This window comes from Melospiza melodia, chromosome Z (assembly GCF_035770615.1).
Source record: "Melospiza melodia melodia isolate bMelMel2 chromosome Z, bMelMel2.pri, whole genome shotgun sequence".
Lineage (NCBI taxonomy): Eukaryota > Metazoa > Chordata > Aves > Passeriformes > Passerellidae > Melospiza > Melospiza melodia.
The window spans coordinates 7,194,224-7,220,520 of record NC_086226.1 but is presented as its reverse complement, the minus strand read 5'-3'; the positions used below and the strand labels follow the sequence as shown (position 1 = coordinate 7,220,520).

The following is a 26,297-nucleotide window of genomic DNA, read 5'->3' as shown; positions in this document are numbered from 1 at the left end:
ATCAGGGCTGAGCCAGAGGTTTGCTTGCTGCCTTTCACCAGGCACTCATCCCTCTGGCTGTCCTGGTGTGTGGGGAGCAGACCCTCAGCGGTGGCCAGTGGCCCTGGAGTGTGGCGAGGAGGCACCAGGTAAGCACTCAGATAAATTCCAGTCTCTGTTCTTAATCCCTGACCCCCCATTAAACCCCTGCTGACCCTTTTGCTCACTGTTACACACATGGACAGCTGTGAGCACAGGACAATAAAACTTGCAGCTGGCTTTACATCAAGTCCTCCGAGCTTCACAGGGAGGAGGAGCTGGCACAGGCACAGCCTCGGTGGCGTCAGCATCCGAGGGCTGAGACAAACCCACTTTGGCAGCACAGTGCTGGCTTTTTTGGGAAGCAGAGCCCCTGTGCCTCATGTAACATCTGCTGAACTTGTGTCCCAGCTTCATCTCATCAGGGAGTGCTGCAGAGATGTGTTGTTTGTGGTGACCTTGGGATTGGGGTGGACTGGGGCAAAGCATCACAGTGCCCAAACTACAAAGGCCAATTGGTTTCCTGGTGTCTGATGAGAGCAATTAGCCCCGAGATACCTAAAGATACCCCCCTAAAGGTATCTTTAGGTATCTTGGGGCTAATTGCTCCTCCAGGCACAGCATTGCTGTAGAGACTTGAGGAGCTGTCCTGCCATGGTGTGAGAGTCTGCCCTTCTGGATGCCTGTGCACGGAGCCAGGAGCACTTTCCTGGATCTGAAGGGTTAATAGGTCTTTGCTGGGTGTGGCTGTAGCAGAGGATAATTAAATTCTGCTAGTTCCTGGGGGAAGGGGATGGTCCTGCTGCTGCTCCTCACCTGGCTGCAGGTGAGGTGTAGGACAGGGAGGACTTCAGCTGCCCAGGGAGGGGGCTGGTGGTGCACTGAGGGTTTCTGTGGGCTGCTGGCATCGAGGGCTTGGACAGCTCTGGAGAGGGGAGGAGGGGACGGGAGGGACTCTCGTGCTCAGAGAAGTGATGGCAGGACCTCATCTGTCAGCGCAGAAAAATGTCTGGCTAATAAACTTGCCAAACGTCCCTAATAAAGGGCTGGATGTGTTATCATGTAGAATGGTTTTATAGGGGACAGCCATAAAACGTGCACATTGCCCTTTAAAATGCCAGGACAAGGATTGATTCCAGCAGGGCGGAGGGAGAGGAGGAGGGGAAATGAGGCTAATTGGAAAAGGGGAATAAATCCAGGGGCTCATTTCTCTGCCGTGGGTCCCCAGGGTGTCAAGAAGTGGTAACAAAGTGGGATTCACTGCATTATGGGCTGTGCCCGAGCCTGGCCTTCTCTGCTGTGTCCCCACCACCCTGTGCAGTGCTGGGGCATCATTCTGGCATCTGTTCCTGCTGCAGGACTCTTGCTCCTCCTGACAGCCAGCCCAAGGAAAGCTGTGGAGATGCCTCCATCAGCCTCCTCCTCATCTGTGCATCTCCTTTTGATTCCTGGAGTCCAACATCCGTTTCTTCCTCCTCCCGCCAGTTCTGGTGCCCTCCCTGCCCAGTGGTCCCATCACAGCTCGTCGTTCCCTCTCCTCCCTGGTGATTTCAGCTCCCCTGTGTGTGGTGCTGAGAGGGGCTGGGCAGCAGTTTCGTGTCCCCTGTTCCAGGGACAGGGCACAGCCTGTCCTGGGGATGCAGGTGTGTGTCTGTGCTTCGAGCTCTGCTTGAATAAACAGCAGAGAGGAAGCTGGAGGGAGGCCCAGGGTGTGTTTAGTAGCAATCAATAAATATATTGTACTCCAGCTCACTTTTAATGCTGCAGAAAACAGGCAGTGATTTCACTTAATAAATGTAGACAGTATTGCAGAGCTACAAGAGCATCTATCGTGTAACACAGAATTTCTGCACCTCAGGGCTGCATGTGGCCACTGCCTGGTACTATCCACAGCTGAGGCCCATCAGCTGCCATGGGCACAGGGGCCAGCCTCTGCTTTTTCATTTTCTTCTTTCAATTTCCATGGACACTGGGCAGCCAAACCTCTATGAGATCTGGTGGAGGGAGAAATAAAAAAACCCATTCTCCTCAAAGTTACTGAAAACCTCGTGTGTTGCACCACTGGGTGGAAGGTGGGCAGGTACTGGAGAGATGGAAAAAGAAAGAGCCAGGAAAAATCAGATTGTTTTGTTGGCCAGGACTGCTTCAAAGAAGTTTGTCAGTGTGCATTTGTTGGTATGTGCCAGATCTCACTTGTCTGCCCACTCTGTGCATGTGGCACTGCCAGATTTCAAATTTGCTGAGTTCCTGGCAATCCCCATTGGAGCTGGAGGTGACACCCCTGGGAGGGAGGTGATGCAGGTGGGCTGCCCATGTCCCCTGGCTCTGAAAATGCTCTTTGGCTACCCATGGTGATGGACAGGGATTTTGAATTCTCCAAGTTGAATAGTCCAGGTCTTTGATCCCTGTTCCACAGTTGTGAAGTTCAGAACAATGTCCAGGCTCCTGAGGTCTGGATTTGCTTCTTTGCTCCCTCTTGGCTCAGGCCCATCTCTACTGCACTCACCACAGTGAAATTTTCATTGAACACAGTTTTAGTTCTGGATTTGTAATTAAATTTAAGGGCTGGTAAATTTTGCTATGAACATTTTTCTGGCTCTCCTCCTAAGCATTTGGTCTGTTCAAATAGTACTTAGTGTTTTGCAGATGCTGTTGGATGTTACACTGCCAACCACAAGTATGAAAAAAAAGCGTGATTTAGAAAAATACTAATGCATTTGAGGTCTTGTTTTTGCTTTTATTATTACGCTTCAAAGCTTTTTCCAATGTTTTTTCAGTTATAAACTTATGTGGCACGTGGGAATATCATCCTAGCACTTGACTTCACGAGCTGTGACCTTTCCACTTCATCAAACCTATGATCAAAACATGGGCATGGCAGCACTGCCCATAATTGCTTTCTGAGTTAAAAAATTTCCTCCAATCTCCAGTAATAAGGAAAATGAAATCTTCAGGTGGGGTTTAGTAGTTCACCCTGAAAGAGTTCCATCTCATTCTAAATATTAAGCCACGCAGCAATTTCTGGGCACTTCTCTGCTTTTAGACCCGTGGGAGAATTAACTCAAATTCATTTTTAAAGGGGATTAATTAAACTGAATCAGGACTCTGTTTCAACACTCAGAATTAAGAAGAGTTGAAGTAAGACCCCTTCAATGAAGCAAAAGAGATGAGAGACCTCTTTGACACCAAATGGACGTGCCTGAGGAGCTGCTGGTGTGGTGTGACCAGTCCTGTTTTCATATATTTAATTCAGACTAAATGACCTAGTGCAGACAAACCCTGGGATGTTAAGACTGGCTATGATCACACTGGGAATATCCATATGTTTTGTGAGGGGACAGGATGTGTGTAAGACACAGGTTGCTCTATAAAAGGCACACTCGCTCTTGGTCTGTTCAGAGTCCAGTGACACCATGGAGCTTTCAGAGGTTTAGCAACTGACATACTCCTTAAAACACAATAAAAAAGCAAGTCATTAATCAAGGATGGGAAATCTCAAAAGAGAAGGTAAACTGGAGATAAGAGCTCCAAAACTTTTGTTTGACCAAGTTTTGTACCATATCACTTTGACTGGGGTCTCTTTTTTAATTTATGGGGAGGAGAGGGGTTAAAGTTTAATCAGCTTTTGTGTACATTGGGAAAAATTTTGCTTTTGAGTAAAGACTCAGACTCCTTTAGCTAATTAGATACCAAGGTGATGTGTGCACTATGTACACTTCTGACAGTTTCTTTTTCTTATCTCTGCTATCAGTTACTTGGCTGTGAAGTCTGATGTCTGAAACTCTGCCAGGATTTCTGAACAGAGTCCTTCACATGGGATTTCTCCACCTTTTAGTTCCCATTTCAGGGTATAAGAAGTTTTCTGTTTACTTTTATCTTTTTCTTTCTCTCCTTTCTGATTTCTTCCAGCTGGGGATCTGACACATGGTTTACTCTCAGTGCCTTGGAGACACTCTCTAAGTATCCCTGGGCACTTCTTTTTAAGGCAGAACTGGCCAACTCACTTTCCTGCAGCAGAGGGGTTCAGAGTGTAGTGAGAGCAAGGAAATTGTTCCTTCCAGCTTTGTGCCAGTGTGTATTCGTATGGGATTTCCCCAGTATCCAAATAAAGCTGTTAAATTCTGGGTCTGAGGAGCATCCTGTGGCTCGGAGCTCAAGACCCACCCATGGCATGGATGTTCCAGCTGTGAAGGGACAGATCCCCACCGTGCCATGCCAAAACACCCTTGCATGTCTCCTGACCAATAACCCATCGTGCAGTGTAAGACACCAGATGTGCAGAACTGCCTAAGTACCCCCTAGAAAGTGCCAGGAAGAGTCTGGGCCAGCCCTTGTTGTCCTTGGCAGAGCCAGGGCAGCCAAGGTGGGAGATGCCAAGGCTGCTGTGCAGATGGTGGGGTCTGGCAGGGTCTGTGAAATCCCTGGGTGGGCAATGCTGCCCTGACAAGGTATTTGAAGGGCTGGGGGTGCTAAGGACAGCCTAATGGGCTGGTTATCCAGAATGATTTGCTAAAGGTCCTTTATCAGGTCCTGTGGGAGCTTGGACAAGCCCCACAGCTCACTGCCTGCTCTCAGAGAGCCCCGAGGATCACACAGCCCCTCGTGGGTCACTGCTGTTGAGCTGGTGCAGTGTTCCCCCACCACCAAACCGAGCCTGGGACTGAAGGACACGTGAGGATGTCCTGTTAGGAGAAAGAGGTGCAGGAGGAAACTTCCCAGGAACAGCCTGAGAATTTGTGGTTTTGCTGGTCAGGGCAGGGAGGCTGGGAACCTTCCTATCCCTTCACTAAAGGAGCAGCACAGAGTTTTCTGAGCTGGAAAATTAAACTCTTTACATCAGAGAAATCCAAAGCCAGGAATTAATTTTGGAAGAAGAGCTCCCTATTTTACAAACTCCAGCTGCATCTGAACAGGTTCAGTGTGGCTTTGCTAAATGCTTCTCTGAGCCCTGACAATCTTTGGAAAGGAATGTGGTCCTCCCCGCCAGCTCCCCAAGAAGGTGAGCGTCAGCATGGGATGTGATTTCTACAACTCCTGCACAAAGCAGCTTAGCAATGGGCTCACTGGCTGGTGCAAAAAGCTCCTGGTGCTCCACTTCATTGCTCTTTCCTGAATGTCAGCCATGGCTCTGCAGAGAATTGTTTGCAAAAAAGCAAATGAGTCCAAAGAGTGCATGATAAATGTGGCCTTGCATTATACAGGGGATTTTTAGGGTGAATGTTCTCCTCTCCCCCTAATATTAGCACTGTCCTGGGCAGGCTGTGCTCTGGACTATATACTTCAGGGGCAAATTCATAATTTTCCCATTTCCCATCACCTACCCCTGAATACACTGGCTTGGCACGTGGGGCTGTACCAAGATAAAGCATGAAATCCTACACACAAACCCAATGTTCTCACAAATACAACTGGAGCCAAAATCTGTTGTTTTTAATGTTAAAAACTGATGTTATTTTCCTTCCTTGCAGAAGCAGTTGATTTAACCAAAGGACGCTCATGTGGAGTTTGCTTTGAGATGAGGTTAGAAAAACAGAAAGCAAAGAGTTGAGAAGCAAGAAGAAATTTTCTCAGGTTTGCAGACTGGGATGTGAGTTACTAAAGATTTAAGGGGCCTTGCAGTCAAGGGCTTAGCTGAAAATGTTTCATTTTGACACAGAGCACACAGACTCATTATGGCCTGCTTTCCAATTCTGATTGTCACAGAAAATTCCTTGGAGGAAAGAGCCATTCCCAGGAGTATTAGGATGCTGGAATAGACAGAGGTGTGCTGACAGAGCAAGGGTGGTGAAGCTGGCTCTGTGGGCAGAGAGCAGAGGCATTGGTGTCTGATTTGGATGATTCAGGCTGGCAGGGACCTCAGGGGGTCTCTGGTGCAGCCTCCCAAAGGCAGGGCCAGCTGTGAGATGGGACCAGGCTGCTCTGGGCTTTATCCTGATGGTTCTTGTAAACCTTCAGGAACGGGCATGCCATAGGCTCTGGGATGGATAAGCTGTCTGGGCAGCTTTGCCAGTGCTTGACTGTCTTCATGGGGAAGAATCTTTTTCTTATATCCACCCAAACTTGTCTTGTTTCCAAACACAGCTCAGAGTAGTCCCTTAATTCTGGCACCACTTGCAAATTCTCATCCTCTCTCCAAGCTGCTGTTGAAGGAGATCCAGACTGGTCCCAGAACAGACCACTCCGGTACTCCTTTTGTCTCTGGCATTTCAAAGATCTGCTTGAGAAATGGATTTTTTTCCCTCTTTCTGTGCCACATGCCATGGATTGTGGGGACACCCCAGATGTTCATCACATGGGCTTGACTCATCCAAACAAAGCCACAAACATAGTTTTTTTGGTAGTGGTTAACATCTGTAAGAGCTGTCCATCCAGCCAAAGGTGAGGGCTATTTTCACCAAGTATTTGCCTCTCCTCCCTCACCCTCATTCCCTCTGCTCTCCCACCAGCAAACAAGGGAGAAGAGCTGATCGCTGGAGTCCAGCTGGGGAAAGCCAGGCTGAGCCATAACTAGGCGAGGCAGTCTTTATTGGGATCAGAGGGTTATGGAAAACAGAGTGCAGAAATGCTAAGAGGAAATTACAATTTCTCTCTTTTAATTTTTTTCTCTCCCTCTGCTGTCACTGGTTTTTCCTCCTAGGTGTTGGGGTCTTTCCAGAGGCAATCGTTACTGTTAATGATTTTAGCTTGTTGGCTATTATCACATTTGTGCCTGGGGACTGCAGCTGGCTATCTGGGCTCTGGCAGGCCTTGACAGCAATCAGCTCCTTCCAGCTTCACACTAATTTTCTCGGGGGATCTCAGAAGAAAATACTTTTTCATTCATTTTCCCCTCTCTTTCCACGTGTCCCTCCTGTCCCACTTTCCTGCCTCCCTTTCCTCGGAGCTCTGGCCCGGGATGGGGACACACGGGGGACTCTGGTGGAGAAACCCACAGTGAGGTGTGGGGCATTTGGATGTACCAAGGGGGCAAACATCTCCAGGGAAGGAGCACCCCAGCTTTTGTTGCCCAGGCCATGTTTGGGCCCAGGTTTGCCTCGCTGCTGATCCCCCAGCTGTTACAGAGACAAGGAGAGATCATTGCAGTTATTTCATGAAAGGTGTACGTGGATCTTTTTCAGTGGCTCAGCCCTGAGAGCAGAGCTTTTACAGCCTTGAGTTTAATATTCTCTTTTTTCCCTCCATCATCATTTTATATTATTCAAAGCAAATCAGACAGCCTTTGAAGAGCAGCTCAAAACCTTTTTCTTACCTTCTTTTCTTCTTCTTTTTTTTTTTTTTTTTTTTTTTTTTTTTTTTTTTTTTTTTTTTTAAAGGCGGGAAAGAGTGGGAGCCACCTGGTACATTTTCTTTCTCAATTCAGTGATTTTATTCATTGGGGAAGAGTACGCTTTGCATCTTGTTCTTTAAAGGAGTGTAAAAGGCAGGTAAGATCTGTATTTCTAAAAGCCCCGAAAGAGAGTGCTTTTCTGTAAGGGTGACCAGCATGTTCCCTGCACTGAAAGCAGGCTGCCTGGTGAAAATGTGACTGCTCATGTGGGGAAGGGCTCTGGTCTGGAACCACTGCTACACTCGGAGCTGCTCGGCAAAATCATTGCTCTGAGGCATTCCAGTGAGTGTGAGACCAATCTGGCAGGCTGAGAATCCCCAAAGACCACTGAATCTGGAAAAGTGACCATCAGGAAACACGTTGCCCTTGTGTGAGTTGCCTTTTGGAGGGTTTTTTGGTGATGGGCACTGCGTTGGCAAGGAGATCTTTTCCAAGGAAAAGTGTTTTTCCCACTGGGGAAGTGGAAGCAGAGCACAGAGGCTGCAGCTTGTCAGGTGTCAAGGTGTCTGCCTTCACAGCAGTCCTGGGACCCCCCAGGTTCCTGGTAAAACCATCCCCTCCACAGTGTGCCCCTGACAGCTCTTGTCCCTCTGGAACCTGGGCTCAGGAGGGCTGAGAGAGGATCTGCAAAGGGATTTTACCCAGCTCCCTGTCAGAACTCAGCGCATCCCTCTGGGTGTCCAGAGTTGCCAGGACCCCTGCCAGGGGGCTCAGAGACCCTGGCAAACAGCCCAGAACACCTGTGGGTTTGATTATGACCCGTGGAGCAAATTACCAGCTTTGTATGAAGACCTGAAAGCCACAGAAGTTTAAGTAGTGTAATAATAAAATTATCACTGGGTGAAAAAGTAGATTTTGGGGTTATTAGAATAGGGGTTTTGGGGACAAGATGGAGGGACTTGGGTGTGTCCAGCCTTTCTTCTTCTCCTTCTTCTCTACCTCCATCTTCTGCTGTGATGTTGGCACTTTTGGATTGGTTTAGAGCAGAAGCTCACTGTCTAACACAGATGATAGGTACTGGGAAATAATTGTAAGCATGTTATACGTAGTTTGTAGTATAAAGAGATAACACCAACCTGCGGGCGGGCAGAGTGCCTGGAATTGTCCTGCTGGACAGACCTTGGCAGGGCAGGAGAAAAATTTTTATAGATAAGGTACAATAAACAACTCTGAGACCGAGAACTGAAGAGCTCCGACTCATTCTTCAAACGTGTGGGCCAAAACAGAGACTGTTTGTGTGTCTCAGGGCTGTAATAATCTACAACCTCCTGAGAACCCCTCACTGAGACCACCAGACTCTGGTGCTCAGAGGCTGTTTTACCCAAAGAACCATTTTCACCTCAGTCAGACTTAAAACACACTGTGAAATGTAACATTTTAATGAGTTTACAAACACCATGCTGTCACATCCTCCCTCACCCCTCACAGGTGGTAAGGGCACTGTGTGGCATTGCCAGAGGATGTCCTGTATGATTTTGTCTAGTTACACCCCTTATTTTCTCCCAGTTTTGTAGAGCAGGAAAAAATCCCTGTCCCAGAATCGTGTTCCCCATCAGCTCTCTGCCTCATGCCAAGGCTCCTGCTTGGGGCTGTCCCAGTGACTCCACACGGGGCTGGGGGGCAGGCAGAGATCATCAGTGCCCTGAAAATGTGGAGATGTGGAGCTTCCCCTGGATCTTCCCTGCGCTGCTCAGGACCCTCCAGACCTGCTCTCACCACTGTGAGAGGTGCATAAAACAAACCATCAACCCCAAAGGTAATGGCCTCTCTGGGCAGGCTGCCAGTCATTTAATGTCTTCCCTAATCATCCAGAAGTGGGAATAAACAACATGTTAATGAAATGTGTGGGTGAAGCTAAACTGGGAGGAGCTAGAGGGGCTGGTTTGGACAGTGGAAGTAAAACAAAAAGATTTGGGGAGGCTGGAAAGACAAGCAGGGAATGATAGCTTGAATGCTTGGCTTGGGAATAGTGTGAATGCAAGTGGGCAGGGAAGCAGAGATAAAAGGCCACGTGAGGACATTAAGAACCTGGGGATGAAGAGCAAATGCAGCTTCTGTGTGTCACAGAGCTCTGCTGCACACTCCTGGAGGTGGGGACACAGCAGTCTGTGTCCATGGAGTGAGAGGCACAGCAGGAAACCTCTGGAACACTGTGGTGCCTTTGGCCAGGAAGGTGTGGGGAAAACACACAGCAAGGTGGAGAAAAAGCGAAATCATAAAGAGTGACTGAAACCCTACAAAAAGGTCTGTGTCCCACATGAGTGGCCTTTGATGGAAAGCCTTTGAGTGAAAAACACTCTCAAATCTGTCTGAAATAGCAGCACACCAGGGGGAGGGAGTTACTTGAACAGAAAGGCGGCTCTTTACTCAAATTCATTAAGTCAGTTCCTGATGGCAGCGTCTGCTGACCATGGGTTAGAAGAAGAATCACTTCAGGTAGAGAGAGTCCAAAGGGTTTGGGGTCCTTAACCCAGCTACCTGGGGCCAAGAGGGGACCCAGAGAATCCCCAAAGATTCCCCTGTGGGCAGAGTGGAGGAAAATGCTTTGTGGCAGTGCTAGAAGAGGAACAAACTGGTGCAAGTGTGCCTTGGGTGAGCAATCCAGAGGTAGCTTTCCAGGATTTTGTGTTCATGGCTGGCAACAGCCTGATCTGGAAAAAGAGAAGGAGCAAAGAAGGAGCATGAACATGTTCTGAAGATATTCCTACTAGCACTGGAATTTTTTACAGTGCTAACAGCAGGCCCCTGCAATCCTCTGTGGACAGGGCAGGATTGATTGATTGATCCTCTGTCAGTCCAAGGAGGAGGTGGCCAACAGCCCAAGGGACCAGTGTGGAGACACTGGAAATATGAACAGAGATCAGTCAAAATTGTCTGAATTAGAATTTTCAAGTGACATTTCTGTTGACATGATATTGGAAGATTTTGAGTGTGCCAATTCCCTTTCACCCTTCCTTCCCTTCATCTTTCCCTGGCAGAAAAAGAAAAAAAAATCATCATATTAAAAAGCAAATGGATGAATATTTAATGAAAATGTGCAGCCAGTTCTCTGCTCTGTTCACTACAGAATAGCTGTTGCAAGGCACCAAAGTGCCTTTGCTCTGGTCTGAGCTTCCTCCTGGCTTCATAGGTTGCCTTGGGTTCATTTCATACTTGGTCTGGGTTACTAAAAGTATTCTCTGAGTTGAACGTAAAGTTTTCCCACACCTCTGCATAGTTCCTTAGAGGAATTTTTTAAGGGAAACATATGAGAACCTCAAGAGTCTGAGTGGTGGAGATGAGTTCTCCTCAAGGAGAAGGAATTAAATCCCTGTGACAGAGCAAGATGACAGACTGAGATCAGTCAATAAGTTTGTTCGCTCATCTTTCAGTAGGAAAGCAGAAGGAATTTGTGATACAAGGGGCCTGAAACGAGATTTACCTAAGATTCAGTCCCAGATGTGGACTCATTAATTCCAAACGAAGTGATTTTAAGAGATGCAAGGGATGGGATAGGCTTATTTCAAGAAAATGGTCCAAATAGAAACATCAGAAGCACGTCCATAAGAGAAGGACCTACATGTGTGAAGAATTTAAAGGCAAAGAAGATTGGGAGATTTACTAGGAAAGGCAAAAAGCCGCGTCTCCCATCTCTGCTCCTGGCTCGGGTCTTTCCATGTCCATGCAACTCTGATGCTTTTGCTGCTCTCTCAGGGAGGGAAAATAAAACAAGCCATCAACCCCGGAGATCACAGCCTCCTGGGCAGGCTGCCAGTTGTTTAATATTGCTGCTAATGATCTACAAGCAGAAGTAAACAGCATGTTAATGAAATGAGTGAAGGAGGCTGAACTGGGGGAAGCTGCAAGAGCTGGTTTAGAGAGGAAATTAAACACAAAGGTTTGGGGAGGGCAGAAACTCACCAGGGAGAATCAGGACAGAATTGGTTTGGGGGTGTTTCAAGGGGATACAACAGTTGGAAGGATGAGGAGGAGAAGGATAGAACAGTGCTGGGAATTTTGCACAAAGTGAGCGTCTGGCAAATGCCCCTCAGTGGGAATGAGGAGACAGCTCTGGGTGAGAGATCAGGAGTGGAGATTGCCCAGCCCAGATTGTGCAGCCCAGCCTGTTGTCTCCTCTCCACCAGGGTGACTGCCCATGGATTTACCTCTCATTGGAGAGGGCCTGACTCTGAGCAGGGCAAAACATTGCTCTAGCCCAAAGCTCTTTTCCATAATACAACCAAAAGGAAATGTACTTGCCTTCCATGGTTACCTGGGATTGAATCAGAATGTCTTGAGCCTAGCCCTGTTAGCCAGCTGTGAGGAGTGCAAGCTTTATATTAACATAGCAGATCTGGAACCCATTGGATTTATGGATCTTGCTTGTATTGAGTATTGGGAGATGGAAGCTCTCACCAGTGCCACTCCCCTGAGCCAGCAGTGAGATAAATTTGTTAGCATCCAGTCCTTGTATGGCCTGCAGGGAGGGGAAAGTTGCTTTGGATAAATGGTCCCCCCACAACATTTCTTCTTCTTTTTATCCCTCCCTCCCCCTCATTTGAAATTCATTGCCTCTAATTGCAGAGGTAGTCAAACTTTGGCTGCTTCTGAACTGCAGGTCTTCGAGGGGGCTCGCACGCTAGACAGTGAGATGAATGATTTATCATTATATTATTATTTATTCATTTAAATTCATGAATGCTTATCCAAATCCAAAATTGCCCAATTTCATCCAGATCTGAATTTATAGATTTTCAGGCCAGATGGGACCGCTCTGATCAGCAGTCTGACCTCTGGCATCGTGCAGGCCAGGGAACGTCACCCGGCAATTCCCATGGTAAAGGGAAGCTGCACCACCATGTAAATCAGCATTATCAAGCTCAGTGCCTTCTCTGAAATGGTCTCCAGTGAAATCTGTGCAATTGCCTGGTGGTTTGCAGCTCTACTTCCCAGGATGTGGCTCTGCATCACAGTAAAAGCAGTTTCTGCTCTGTCCCCCTATCTGGGAGATGGCTGTGGAGAGGGACACCAGCAGCAGGTAAGGGCCAGGGGATCAGGCACTCTTCCCTACACTGTGGGATGGAGAAAAAGTGCACAAAACTGATCAAAATCCCTATAGCACTAACATGAAAAAAGTTGCTTTGGCTACAGAGCCCACTAGAAGTGAAGTCCCCAGGCCCAGCATGGTGGCTGCTGGCTCTTCATGGACATCTGAGCGCAGAGAGCTGTGACCTTTGCTGTTCCCCTTTCTTGTCTCCTCAGGAATATCCTTCTCAATTTCCTGAATTGCTTCACTGCCTGTGTTGAAGTCCCTGAGCAGGGACGCACCATTGAAACCCCAAAGCCAGGTGGCAGTTTCCGTGGGTTGACAGGGTTTTGAAAGGAGTTTGAGGTGTGTTTGGGGAAGAAATTGGGAAGTCTCACAGGAGACAAATGAGTGACTAAAGGCAGATGAATTTGATGGGGGGCAACCTCGTAATGGGATCCAGCCTACATTAAAGAGTGGGATAAGTACCCCATCTCCCAGAAGTTCATTAAAATGTGTCTCTCTCTACCCCAAAGGAATGTTAGAAATCTGGCAGCAAGAACAAGATAAAGGAAATCTTACTGAGATTATCTTATTCTGTTTCCAAAGATTCTGTGGTTTTGCTGTAAACCAGCTACTTGGATGGATTTCCCCCCTCTCCAGACACTGAAACATTGATTCCCTTCCCTTCTTTGCAGAAGGCTCTGGGAAGAGACCACGTCTGCTCACCTCTAGTGCCACAACTCCTGCAACCCTGGGTAGCAACTCCACCCTGTGGAGTGGGTGGGCAGGTTGAGCAGAGAGACCTCTTCTGCCTTCAGGCAATGGCCCCATCCTGCCAGAATTCTGGTTCATTCAGCTTTAATGAGAGGAAAACTCCGAGCTGGAGAGCTGGGTTTGCGCACCAAAGTCGTCTTTTGTAAGACCGCATTTATTCTCCCGAGTCTGTTAGGTCTTCCTCATCCACTCAACTTGGGTTCTTTAAAAAGCACAAACTGGAAAAGGTTTTTGATATACAAATTTGTAGGTGGTTCTCCTGTCTCCATCCTGGCTGAGATTTGTTGCCTGCCCCATGGCAATAATGATTGTGGTTGTTTGCTCTCTCTGGGCTCGTGGTGGCTTGGTGGGCTTAGCAAGGAAGACACGCCAGCCTTGCAGAATGAATAATTGCTTAGGATATTTTTGCGCACATGAAACACGAGCAAGATAGAAAGAAGAGACCCTAGTGGTTTGTGCTGCAATCATATCTCATGTGGCCCTTCAAAGGAGCTCCAAAGACTTCATACACTCTAACTTTCAGAAATTCAAAGATCAACTTATCCAGGATCAAAAGACAGAACCATTTCAGTGGTCCACAGAAGCAATTAAAGATTAGAAGCATTGTGGCTTTCTTTTGCAATTCAGGCTGGTGAAATTGAAAGGAGGAGGGTGCAATCATCGTCTGGATGTTGTCCAGGACTCTGAGGCTGCATCTATACCTGTAAATTAACTGTAGCTAGGTCTGCTCTCTTGTGCAGAGGCCAGCTGGCACAGGATATCCTGCATCTGTACTATTGAATTCTCTCACCCTCCAAAAAAGGGGGATTGCATCCAAATTGCCTACTGAGAATGGGCACTAGTCTGTGCTAATTCCCAGGCTGTGTCTAGGCATTATTTGGGAGCATCCTAGCTAGACTGTGCCAAAAACATGCCAGGTAGTGTTTTAACAACTTACAATACAGAAGATCAAGTTCTAATGTCCAGGGACATTTTCACAACTGGCGATAAAGCTATAGTATAGGAGTTTATTTTAATGCTTTAGCTAGGGTATCTCTGGATTCTGTGAGTACTGCTGGTTGGTCTCTTGTCCTCAGGTCCCCTCTGAAGGTCAGTGCACTCCTGGGATCTTCTTTGTCCACAGGTTTCCTCTAGTCTCCTGGTTGTGGTGCTTTTGTTTTTGCCATGCTATGGGTAAAACAAAGACAAAGGGGACTCCGGAGAGAATCTGGCATTGTAAAGTACTTCCAAATAGCATTGAGGCCACAGCAGTTATCAGACATTGGTCTTTCAGATCTTCAGTGTCTTTCCAGACTGGTTTGTGGAAGAGACCTGGGGAGTGCTGAAGCAATCCTGGGCCATGGAGGTGTCATGGAGGAAATGAGATAGAAACTGTCACTGTCCACAGTAGTGTTCCTACCATAAAGCCATCCACTCCACAGATTTTGGTGGCCGTACCTGTATGTACTACCTCAGAAGTCTCTCTTCCAAGAGTGTTTCCCACCTTGTAGGAGAAGCTGGCATTATGGTGCAGGATCTGGACTGCAGCATGCTGTGAGCTGATGGCATCTCCCTGGGGTCGAATGAGGGGAGGGTCACAGGTCTGGCTGTGAAAGCTGTGGCGGTGGCTGTCAAAGGCTTTTTGGGAAGGAGTGAGGGATGAACCGACCCCTCTCACCCGTGCTGACACCCTGCACCCTGCTAATGGCAGCAAGGATGACTTTCTGCTAATGCAAATGTTCACAGCTGTACGCTGGATGTTGCTGAGTGGATAATGGCTGATGAGTTTGCCTGTAGACAGTCACTCCACTACCAGTGTGTAATTAATTGCTATGTAAAGTGCTCTGAGATGCGGTGCTGCTGAAATGCCGGGTGTATAAATGCCATCCCCACACAAAAGGGAACAACATGCAAATTCTCTCAATATATTTTTAAATACGAGCATTTTTCAGCTGTTTGCTCTTTTGTAAAATTTATTAGGCCCCCTCCTGGGAGCAGGGAGGCAGCAAGGGCAGTGCGCATGGATGAGCTGGCTTCCAGGGGCTCCGACTGCTCGTGCTGCTCAGCCCCAGACTCCAGGGGTTCATCTGGTTTTCTTCTCCTATTCCCTTAACCACTGCTTAATTTTTGTTTCCCCTTTCGCGTGCTTGCTGCACGGAGAGCTGTGCCTGCCTGCCCAGGGAGGGCAGCAAGGAAGGAGAATGCTTTTTGTGCAAAGGGGAGAAGCTTGCAAGGCTCCAGCCTCTGTTTCCTTGTGAACCAGAGAGGTTCATGCCCTGCTTCCTAAGGAAATGTGTTGTCCCGACTGGATGCCACCCGGACAGGGGTGGTTTCAGGCCATGGAAGCTGCAGGGGCAGCGTGGTGTGAGGGCAGCAGAGGACAAGGCCCAGCCTGGCTTTCTGCAGACATGTAGCACCAGCTCCAAGGAGGGAGTGGGAATGATAGAACTTCTTCCCTGGACATAGGTCTGGCACAGTGAGGCTGATGATGTGGCCTGAATGGAAGGCTATGAAATCTTGAGTGCTGAAGATTACATGAAGAAGGCAAAATGAGTCACGGCTTCCCATGTGGCGTAAAGGAGAGAACATCCAGTGAAAATACCACACAAAAGTTTTAAACAGAAAAGGGGAAGTAGTTTTTCTTGGGGCATAAAATCATAAAATCAAATTCATTGTGACAGTGAACAGCTAACATGCAAACCACTTAAAAAGAGGTAGAGTAATTCAGGTCCACTGCTCACTGTAGGACCCCACAGTTTGGCTGCCATTGCTGCTCTTAAACACGCAGCTGCCAGAAGCGTGGAGAATGTGTGGGGGTGTGGATGTGTTGCAGTTCTTGCAGTCATTTCCTGGGTCTCTGTTGCTGTTAAATGGAGAGAAATAGGACATAAAGACTATATGGACTGGAAATCTGTGTTTCTTTTATGTGCTGATATTTGATGGATTGAGCAATGGGTTGCTGACAGATCTTGGACAGAAATTATGAGCAGGAAATCTGTTTAATGAGCACTTTCCTATGGCATTCCTGAGAAGGCAGTCATAACTTAGATGCAAATTAATGTTTCCATCAATGGTCTGGAAATACATAAAAACAACGCTGCTGGCTAAATTGTACAGATAACCTAAAGTTTGGAGGAGTGATTAATATGGCTTGAGGATGTGTGTAAAGGACATCAGCAGTCCAGGCATGTAGAACATATATTTTCACAGCATCAAAGGAGAGAGAATAGGAACCAGGAGGACAGGTGGAAATATGGGCTGGTGATCATCAGAATCACAGAACAGCTGAGACTGGAGATTTGGAAGGCATCCCTGGGGTTCATCTGCTCCAACCCCTTCTGCTCAGAATAGGGGCAGCCAGAGCAGGCTGCTCAGGACCACAGCCAGTTGTGTTTTGAATATGTCCAAAGAAGGAGACTCTACAACCTCTCTAGGAATTTGTTGCAGTGTTTTAGCATGATCATAGTTAAAAAGAGCTTATTCATGTATTTAAATGGAATTTCTTGTATTTCAGTTTGCACTCTTTGGCCTTTTCTCGGCCCCATAGAGAAGATTCTGGATCTGTCTTCTTTACTTGTACCCACCATGTATTTATACTTATTGATAAGATCCTCTTAAGGTCCCAATCTCTTCAACACACTGGCCAATGCAACTCTCAGTTTTCCCCTCACACATCAGATGCCCCAATTCATTTGTAATTTTTGTGGCCCTTTGTGGGGCTTGTTCCGATATGCAGTTCACTGATAGTGGGGTATCAGAGAGCTGGACAGAGCACTCCAGGTCTGTCTGACCTGTGCTGGGCAGGGGAGGAGGATCTCCTCTCTCCATCTGCTGGCAGTGATCAGCCCAGGAGCCTGGTGGCCTTGTTTGTGACAGGGGCACATTGACGGCTCGTGCTCAGCTTGGTGTTCACCAGGACCCCCAGGTCCTTCTCTGCCAAGCTGCTTCCCAGCTGCCCAGCCCCAGGGTGCAGGAGGCAATGTCCCTGAAGGTGATTTAGAGGCCCTAAAGGAAGGTCTTTGGTCTGGACCTGTGCTCTCAGTATGGTGGTGGGACCAGTTGGTGTCAGCTTGAAGGAAACTGGTGAAACTCATTTTACCTTTGGAAGGGGGTTGGACAACAGAAACAACACCCATCTCCAGTCTGGGGACATGTGCTTTGTTAAGAAAAACACGAAATTGGAGAGGATGCAGAAACCCACACAAATCTGGGCTGGAGAAAATGCTTCCAAGAGAGCTATTTGTTCAGCTCATCAGCGAGCTGGAGTGGCAGCTTGCTGTGTGTGTGCACCTGCTGTAGAGGGCTCTTAAACCTCCAAGAGAAAGAAGGGCACAAGACAGGCCTGTGCCCACAAGCTGAACACAAATACAGGGATCCAGGCACTTGTTGTGCTGGTCATTGTCTCTAGGAACAAATTGCCAAAGGGTTTGGGAGAGATTTCCCCTGCAGAGGCCTTGAAGCGAGGCTGTGTGGCTGCAGTTGAGCCCAGCCTGTCAGGTGATGGCTCACTGGGGTGCAGTCTCAAGCTGTGCCAAGGAAGATACAGACTAGAATTAAGGAGGAAGTTTTTCACAGAAAGAGTGGTCAAATACTGGAATCATCTGCCCAGGGAGGTGGTGGAGTCACCATCCCTAGATGTATTCAAAAAAAGCCTGGATGTGGCACTTGGTGCCATGATCTAGTTGAGGTGTTAGAACATGGGTTGGACTCGATGATCTTAAAGGTCTCTTCCAACCTAGAATTTCTGTGATTCTGTGAAGCCCATATTGAAGGCCGGGCTCCCCTTGCTGTGCTCTTTGGCTCTGACTTGAGTGTTCCCTGAGGGAGCAACGAGCACAACACATGAGTTATGGTCTTTGCCTCCTCTCCACCTATCTGCCAGGCCGTGTTTAGCCCCTTTGATGTGTCTTAGCCTGCACAGGCTGGGATTTCAGGTGGTTTAGGGGGGGAATAGCCAGAGAGTTTGGTGCAGAGGGTGGATGTTGCTTGGGGATTGAGGAGATGCTGTCACTCACAGACCAGCAAGAACCCTTCAGAAGGTTTCTAGAGCAGCCAAGGGGACAGGTGGCTGGAATCCTTCTGTCTCAGGGGACAGCAGACTCCTGTAGCAAGAGGCTGTCATTATCTTTAGGCATTGACTGGGATACTGAACTTGAAGGGAAGAATCTGTGGAATCTTCACACGACATAAATGTCACAGTACTGTAATCCTGGTGGATTTCCCAATTCTGTCATTCCTTTTTCTTAGGTTTTCTTTGGGATCTCTGCTGCTGCTGACCATACCAGTATCTATGGCTACTAGTGGGTGTCCTGTGTAAGGAAGATCATTTACCCAATGATAAGAAGACCCAAAATTTTCAGCCAAGTGCATCTTTAGGCCAGCAAGGGCCACTACCCATAAGTACTGCTGTGGCTTCCTGCAAACAAAGCAGAAACAGAGTTGCAGGACTATGATGGGGAGAAATCTATAGGCACAAATGTCTTTTCCTTTTTCTGTGCTTTTACTCATCACTCACAACAGCTTCTATTTCTAACCCTGTTCTTAAAAAAACCGAAAACAAACCCCTGAAAGTCAATATTTATTTTTCAGTCTCCCTCTCCCCTGCTGTTCGTCTCTGAATTTAATGCTTTTGAAAGGTGAATGATTGACGATTTACTGAAAATGAAGTTAAAATATAAATAATTCCACGATTTCGCTGCTGTATTAAGCAGGCATATGAGAAAAGCCCAGAAGACCAAGGTTGGCTTTTATTATTAACAAGGAAAGAAATTAAATTTAAATAAATGTAATATTTATTAAAATTTCCTTTCACGCTGTTACCTGAGGTTCATAAAACTTTTGAGCTGTGTCAGCTTTGCACTCCCCAGTACATTGAACTCCAGGGAAAACTATAAGCAAATTCTTAAGATCAATGCAAACTACTTCTCCATTACTCAAAAAAGGGAATTTTAACTATTTTTGAAGGCCCCAGGACTCCACTAATCCAGATATAAAGACTTTTTTCACCTTCAAACTTCACAGTTCCAACTACCCTTTCACCTTCTCCCATCCCCACCCCGACACACGCAGCCCTTTATGCACTGAGGAGGGTGGCTGCACGTCCTTTAACTCAGTTTCCATCTATGATACACACACAGCCCTTTACTCACTGAAGAGGGTGGCTGCACATCCTTTAACTCAGTTTCCATCCATGATACACACACAGCCCTTTACTCACTGAAGAGGGTGGCTGCACATCCTTTAACTCAGTTTCCATCCATGAGACACACACAGTCCTTTATGCACTGAGGAGGGTGACTTTACATCCTTTAACTCAGTTTCCACCCTTCCCATGGCCAGTTGCCAAATGAAATTTGCTAAAAAGTGGAGAACACCGCTCTGAAGCTACCACTGTGCCCATGGCAGTGCCAGTGCAGAGGAGAAGAGAGGTAAGGCTCTGCTGGGTGGGGATTGCCAGGTGATCCAGGTTTGGATTTTAAAGATCCTGTGGGATTGCCTTGGTGTTTTTAATGAAGGCAGACCTATGTGAAGTCATCTGGTCTGGAACGCAGCTGCAGACCAGTCTGGGCCTTGAAAATTTTCCCACCTATGCCATGTAGACACATTCACATTTCTAGAGCTTGACAGAACATGGCTGAGCTCTTCCTTAAAATGGAAGAAATCAGGGAGAGGAGGAGAAGGTTTAGCAGCTTTGAGGGTGTGGGGCTGGAGGCTTAGACCTGTTCTTGGGCCCAAATTTTCCTTCACATCAGCTGTGTAGATACAGCTAGAGTATCCTGAGGGGGCCTGAGGGCTACGTGGGGAGGGAACCCCAGGTTTCAGCATTTCAGCACTGCCCTATCGTGTGGGTAGGCTGGCTGAGCTGCCCAGGAAACTGCTCGGAAAGGACTTGGCAATTGCAGTGCAGGCAGGACCGAGCCTCCAGCATCTCTCTGGTGATAGCAGCACAGAGCAAAGCACTTGTTTGTCTGGGCTGAACATCCTGAATGCAGCCTATGAGGACAATGCAGCATGAACCTCTGGTTTGGTTTGGGAGGTAGGAGAAATTCAGAGGTGAGGTAGCCATCAAAATTTAGCTTAGACACAGTGGAGTTTGCAGGAATATCAAATACAAATGCTCTGTCTCAGAGGAATTCACCTTTGTGTAAGGGATCTCCGTCCCTGCCTTGCGATCTCAGTTCTGCCCAGATTTGAAGAAGATTTTGTGCACAGAGGCAAGTTTTATTCCTGAAGTCACTGGGTGTGGAGAGAAATAGTAGTTCGGATTTTGCAAAAGTGGATTCAGAAGAGAAAAACTGAGCTGTAAGAGAATGTGCTTTGATGTTGATAAACGTGCCTTGTGAAGGCACTAAAAAAAAGAAAAAGCGAGAGAAAGAAGGATGTTGAAAAGGATGATAAAGCAAGAAAAAGATCCACGGGATTTGGAAGCATTTGAAGAAACCTTTTTATAAAGCTGTGCTAGGCACGTCCTGTCAAATCTCTCCTGCTGTGAGGAATTTTCATGTTACTTTGCAGATAAACTTGTTGAGAGCACGCTGTCTGCCTCCATGGTGACAGAACGGCATCGCGAAGGGAACGGCCCTGCATCATCATTTCTCCTTCAGCTCCAGGCAGCATCTGTCACTGCAGATCTGGGCTGGGAGCTGGGAATTAGACCCGTGTCCTCTCTGGGCTGGGAGAGCTAAGAAAAACTGCATTTGGTCCATTTCAGCCTGACTTTGCCAGGGTTTCCTTTGGATTTGGTTGGGCAAAGCATCACTTGCTCATGAGGGACTTGTTGCTTAGGTCTCTGTTCCAAAAAAAACAGCTCATGAAAATCTTTCTAAGTGCTGTTTTCTGTCTCAGGTTTGGTGGGAGGAAGGGAGAAAGAGGTGAGGGTGACATAGGACATAAAACAACCCAGGTCTAGGGATGGTCAGACAGCATGCATGAACTATCAGGCACAAGGAGCAGGGGAATATGTGTCACCAAAGTCTGGCTTCTGAAAGGTGGAAAAGTAAATGGAATTGTACTTCATGTGCCCTCCACCTGGCTGGTGCCCCTCTAATGTTAACTTTTATCTCCGTTGAAGAGTATTTAGGTAGAGGAGAAAGAAATCTCAAAGTTCTTAAGCTCCAGTGTGTTTTGTGAAGAAAGGTGTAGAGGAAGGGTCTGTGGAACTGCCCCTGATGTTCATGGGTTATCCCTTCACAGGCCCTGGTGAGCACAGGATTCCAATAAAACAGAGACAAAACCACACACACACACACACGCACACATACAAAAGGACTTGGCCTTGAGTCGTGTGAAATCAGTCTTGGTTCTTCAGCTCACAGAAATTTTGGGTGGCTTAGCTGAAAATGAGGAGGAGGAAAAGGAATAGCAAAAAATGAAAGTGAGAAGAAACAAACATATAATAGCAGAGAGTGAGGAGAATATTTTGGATATCAGAATAATTAAAGTGTATTTCATTGGAAGGGACTGGCAGCTCTGGGCTTTTCCTACATGTTCTCAGCTCAGACCTTTTCCTGGGGAGACTAGCAACCATGCCAGTTTTCCATGGCCTTGCATTGCAGGGTATAAGGATGCTTGTCTTTACCACAGAGCCATGCGAGCCAGCTGGACATGTGTGTTCAAGGAGGAGGCAGTTCATACCCTATCTGCCTTTTTCCTGCTCCATCCTTGTTTCCCTCACTGTCACTGCAGTACCTTGGGGGGTCTGAGGCTCTTTCTCGTATGAAGGTTTTGCTAAAGTCTGGTAGAAGACTGTGTTGGACATCTTTGGGTTCCTGCATGGAGCCAGGCAGGGCCCACCTGGCTGGGAGGGAGCTGTTTCCAAACATGCTCTGCCTTTGGGCTGTTCTCTCATGGTGACTTGTCTTTGTGTGATCTTGTTATTGCACCTTTACCCCACTAATTGCTACTCTCAGCTCTTCCCAAAATGACACCCCAGCTCTGTAAGACAAAGATTGCTTTGGTTTGGTCAGTGGTTGAAAGGCAAGTGACAGCTGACAGACCTGACTGAAATGTATCCCCTGAAAATACTTCTCATCAGAAAATTGACTTTTTTCATTAAATGGAATCTTTCTATAAAACAGTATCAGCTCTGTAGAATTTTCCCTGATTTTTCTTTAACTAAAAGGTTTTCACCTTTTTGGTTTTCTTTTCTCTTTTTCTAATTTGAAAATTCTTTTTGTTCAGTTTAAAACAGGAAAAGTCCTATGAAAATGTTTACCTGACAGAAGTTCTTCACTTTTCTGTTACTTTGGGTTGTAGAACAGTGAATAGGTCACGGTTGCTCCCAGTATAACACTGGCCAAAGAAGAATTCACCTTCACTTAGCCGCTCATGTGCTTCAAATAAATAAATGAGGCCATTAGTTTAGTAGAGCTCTGTGTGATTTTGGGGGACGTTGCCTTTGAGTTTGTGGGTTAAAATCCTCCTTTGGACTGCAAGACATTTGAGTTTTGCGTTTCTTCTGAGTTTAAATCAGTACCCTGAAGAGGAGGAAGGCAAAGCAGGAAGGGAAGGGATATGGCAGAGGATGGGAGGATACAAGAAGAAGGTAAGGATGTGTGGGAACTCCAGTGTCAGTTTCACGATTCCTCCAGCTTGACTTTTAAGGGATCAAGTCTTCCAATTCTTACAGGATAGTCCCTGAGGCCATGTTAAGCCACCCTTGCAATTACTGTCTTTAAACAGAAAATTTGGAGCGCTTTAAGAGCATATTCCCTCATATTAAGAGACAGTACAGATATGAAGCAGTGTGCTCCAGTGAGCTGGAGTTAACTCCCCATTTTTCCACCTCTGTGACTCTGGTACCAATCTCTGGTAATTTTGCCTTAGCGGCTCGGCTGCGGCGCGTTGACTCGTGCTCTGCGAGGTGAGAATTCGGGAATTGCTGCGGACCACGGCCCTCCCGCAGCTGTGCTGGGCTGGCAGGGGCTGCAGCTCCCCCCACGTGTCAGACACGAGTGTTTCAGGCTAAGCCTTTATGATAAATTAGGGAATGTGGTCAGCCAGAAACAGCGGGAGCGCTGTTTTATTAATCTGCGGGTGGATAACAATAAAAATGATGAAAGATCTAATCAGCTACATTATTACCTGGAGGTTGGTGGGGCCAGGAGAGAAGAGGGGTGTGTGGGTGCTGGGGAGAGTTCAAAGACAGGGAGAGACAAGAGCATTGTCTTCAAGCACTGTCAGACAGCAAACAGAGGGGTGAAAACCCTGCTGGAGATGATACCTTCAGAATTTTAGCCCTCAGCACCCCTTTATTCTTTGCCATTTTACGGCTTTTTGAATCTGGGATATTTTTTAGCAGACAAGTTGCCCGTCAGTGCCTGATGCTCCCTGCCTCAGTTACACCTTCCTCCAGTTCCTTGGGCAAGGCCATGCCAGGACATTCCCTTCCCATGTGGCACAAGGTGGGGAGATGCCCCTTTTCTGTAGTGCATTCTACTGGTGTGGCTTGAAATTTTTCTGCAATACTTAGGGGACTTTGGTGATAAGAAATTAGAGGAGTGGGCTATTCTGGCCCCTTTGTCTTCACTATTAGCTGGAGGGGTGTTGTACATGGTGAGTGGGATGCTTGTGGTGATGGATAAAGCCTTTTGTGTATTCTCTGTGTCCCTTTTCAAATTAGGTACTTTTTCTTTTGGTGTGGTAAGGTAAACGCAATACAGGGGAGTCCTGTCTAAGTACCTGAATAGGGCAGAACTGGAAGGCTCCAAGTCTCCATTAAAGCTTTGATTTGGCAGCATCACAAAATCTTGCAGCCAACACATCTGTATGCAAATGCATTATGGGCAGATAAAGAGCCTCTGTTCTTCCCTCTCTGTCATATTTTGCGTATTATTTGCTTACAATTCATGTCTGTCTCATAGTCTCTGTGGTAAAAGCATATTGAGGAAAGTCATCTCCTTTCCCAGCAATTTTCTCAGCTTCTCTTGATCATTAACATGCTGGAAACCACTTGAAAGAAACACTGCAATTTTTTAAGGGATTTTATTCATTTATTCATCAAGGTTAAGGACCCTGAAAAACTGCTGTCTACATCTTTTAGCACTTACTTCTTTCAAATCTCATATACATTATAGTCCTCAATCTGGAGCTCTCTTTTGCTATGGGGTTTTCTCTGCCCGTATCTTCTGCTGCAGTCTGAATATACAATAAACCCCTTTAAAATTAGTTATACTGCTACAGTTGTCAGGAGAACTCAAGTAATCTGATGAATTTAGTAAGAATTCCAGGCTGTGAAACAGACACAATGAAATTCTCTCCTTCAGCCTTCTTGCCTCATTATTAAACCTTCAGTTTATAGTGTGCAGACAGTCGTGCACTATAATTGAGGTTGAATTGCCGTTCTCATTATAAATCCCCTTTTCTCGCGTGCTCATAACTTCCACCAACACATGGGCTGAAACTGTGTGCTCTCACTTTCAGCCCACAGCAGAATATTTAACTCTGTGATCTATGGGCTTCAGCTCCGCTGCCATGGTCTGCTGCCCCATATACTTCACCATAACAAGAGCTTCTCTTGAGGTTAAAATACAAAAGTGGAACATTAGCAGGTGTGCCTGGCTTAGGCACCAGGCTTGCAACTGTATTTTAGGTAGCTGGTGGCCTGGTGGGGGCAGTGGCATTTGCTAGCCAGCCATCTGAGAGGGTGCTTTATTTTGCAAGACCCTATCTGACAGGTTCAGCAAAAGTTGTCTCTCTCAAGACTTGAAATGCAGCTGTCTGGACAGGAATTTAGGTGTTTCCTTCATCCACTGCCCAGAACGTAGATGCAGGTGAGATCCAGCAAAACTGTCCTTCCTTCTTCTGTGAGGCTGAGTCTGCAAGCCTGGTCTGAACCTCAGTATCCAAAACTGCTGACTGGATCCATCTGGGTCTGAGAAACTCTGTCAAGCCCCCAAAGCCAGGAGCAAGGAGCTCCTTTCCCCTCTGTATCCTTGTGTGTTCTGGCTCCCCTCTGCTTTTCTGCCAACACTGGCATGGGGAGGGAAGCGCCTGGATGCAGCTTCACACGCCTGGGTACCAAATCCTGTGAGAAAGGGTCAGTTCAGGTGCGCAGTTCAGTTCAGTGCTGCATCTCAGCCTGCAGCCAAGAAGAGCAGAAAGGAGCAGACTCATGGCTGCAGCACTCGAGGAGGGAGAGAAGGTTTGGGCTTTGGAGCTCGGTGCTGGTCTCTGTCCCAGGTTTTATGCATGCAATCTGATGACGCAGTCAGGTCTGATGGCTAGAGATCTGCTGACCCAAACAGTGATGATCTCGGGCTCAGATGTTGGTATTGGCAGCTAGATGGGACCATTTCCACTATAACAACGACTGAAGTGATGCCTGCAATGAAATAAAACAGAATATCTACAGACAAGCCATGCTGCAGCATCCTGGGCACATGCTCACTCCATGTCTTGTCCACTCTCCACAAGCAGAGGAAGAGTTCCCTGCCCAGACTCTGCACATTGACTTCTCCCAAGGAGCTTCATGGAGAAGACTCTAGAGCTGAGCTTTGCCTGAAACTCTTGCTCAGAGTTTGTGGAGAAGAGTGAAATGTGAAGGATAAAGAAACACTAGTATTTATCAAAAAAACTGAGCCAAAAGGGTTTATGTCAAGAGCTGGTTGTCTGGTTGTTTGGTTAGTTTGTTTTTTCTCATATATTTATAATGGGGGGAGGAGGTGGAGAAAAGAATTTTGCTTGGAAAGGAATTTGTCACGTTGGGAAGTATGAGGCAGAGCAGCAAAATGACATCCTACAGCCAGGGGAGCCATGGAGCAGGACCAGTCCTGTGTGAGGACAGCTGGCACTGGGGATGTTTTTGATGCCTGCTGTCACAGAGGCTGTTCACTAAATCCCTCCCTCTGCCACGGCCCAGCACCTCCTCAGGGAGCACACAGAGGCAGTGAGGGGAGCTGCTGCCATTTATCCCCACAGTTTATTACCAGCCCTTCATTCCTGCAGCAGAGGGGGGAACCTCTGCCTGTCTCTGGAAGTCTGGCATCCCATCAATTTTCCTTGGTGTGTGCTGCAGACTCCCCTGCATCTCCCCCGTGTGTGAGGGTGCCCATGGCAGGGGCTGAGGATGCAGAGGCACGCGGCAGGAGCTGAGCACGCCGTGGCAGTGCCTGCAGAGCTCATCTGCCAGTGCCTGGATCCCTGTTCTCCTCCAGGCAGATGGCTCAGCTTTCTCACACCTCTCCCCCACTT

The 26,297-nt window shown here is 47.2% G+C and overlaps 1 protein-coding gene across 1 annotated transcript in view; it reads right to left on the bottom strand.

Moving 5' to 3' along the window:
• Positions 1–24,137: 24,137 nt before the first annotated feature.
• Positions 24,138–26,297, bottom strand: part of CELF4 (CUGBP Elav-like family member 4) — a 711,932-nt gene continuing 709,772 nt past the window's right edge. The window contains exon 14 of the mRNA XM_063181190.1: positions 24,138–25,428. The gene's annotated coding sequence lies outside the window, so the exon portion shown is untranslated. The remainder of the gene's footprint in view (positions 25,429–26,297) is intronic.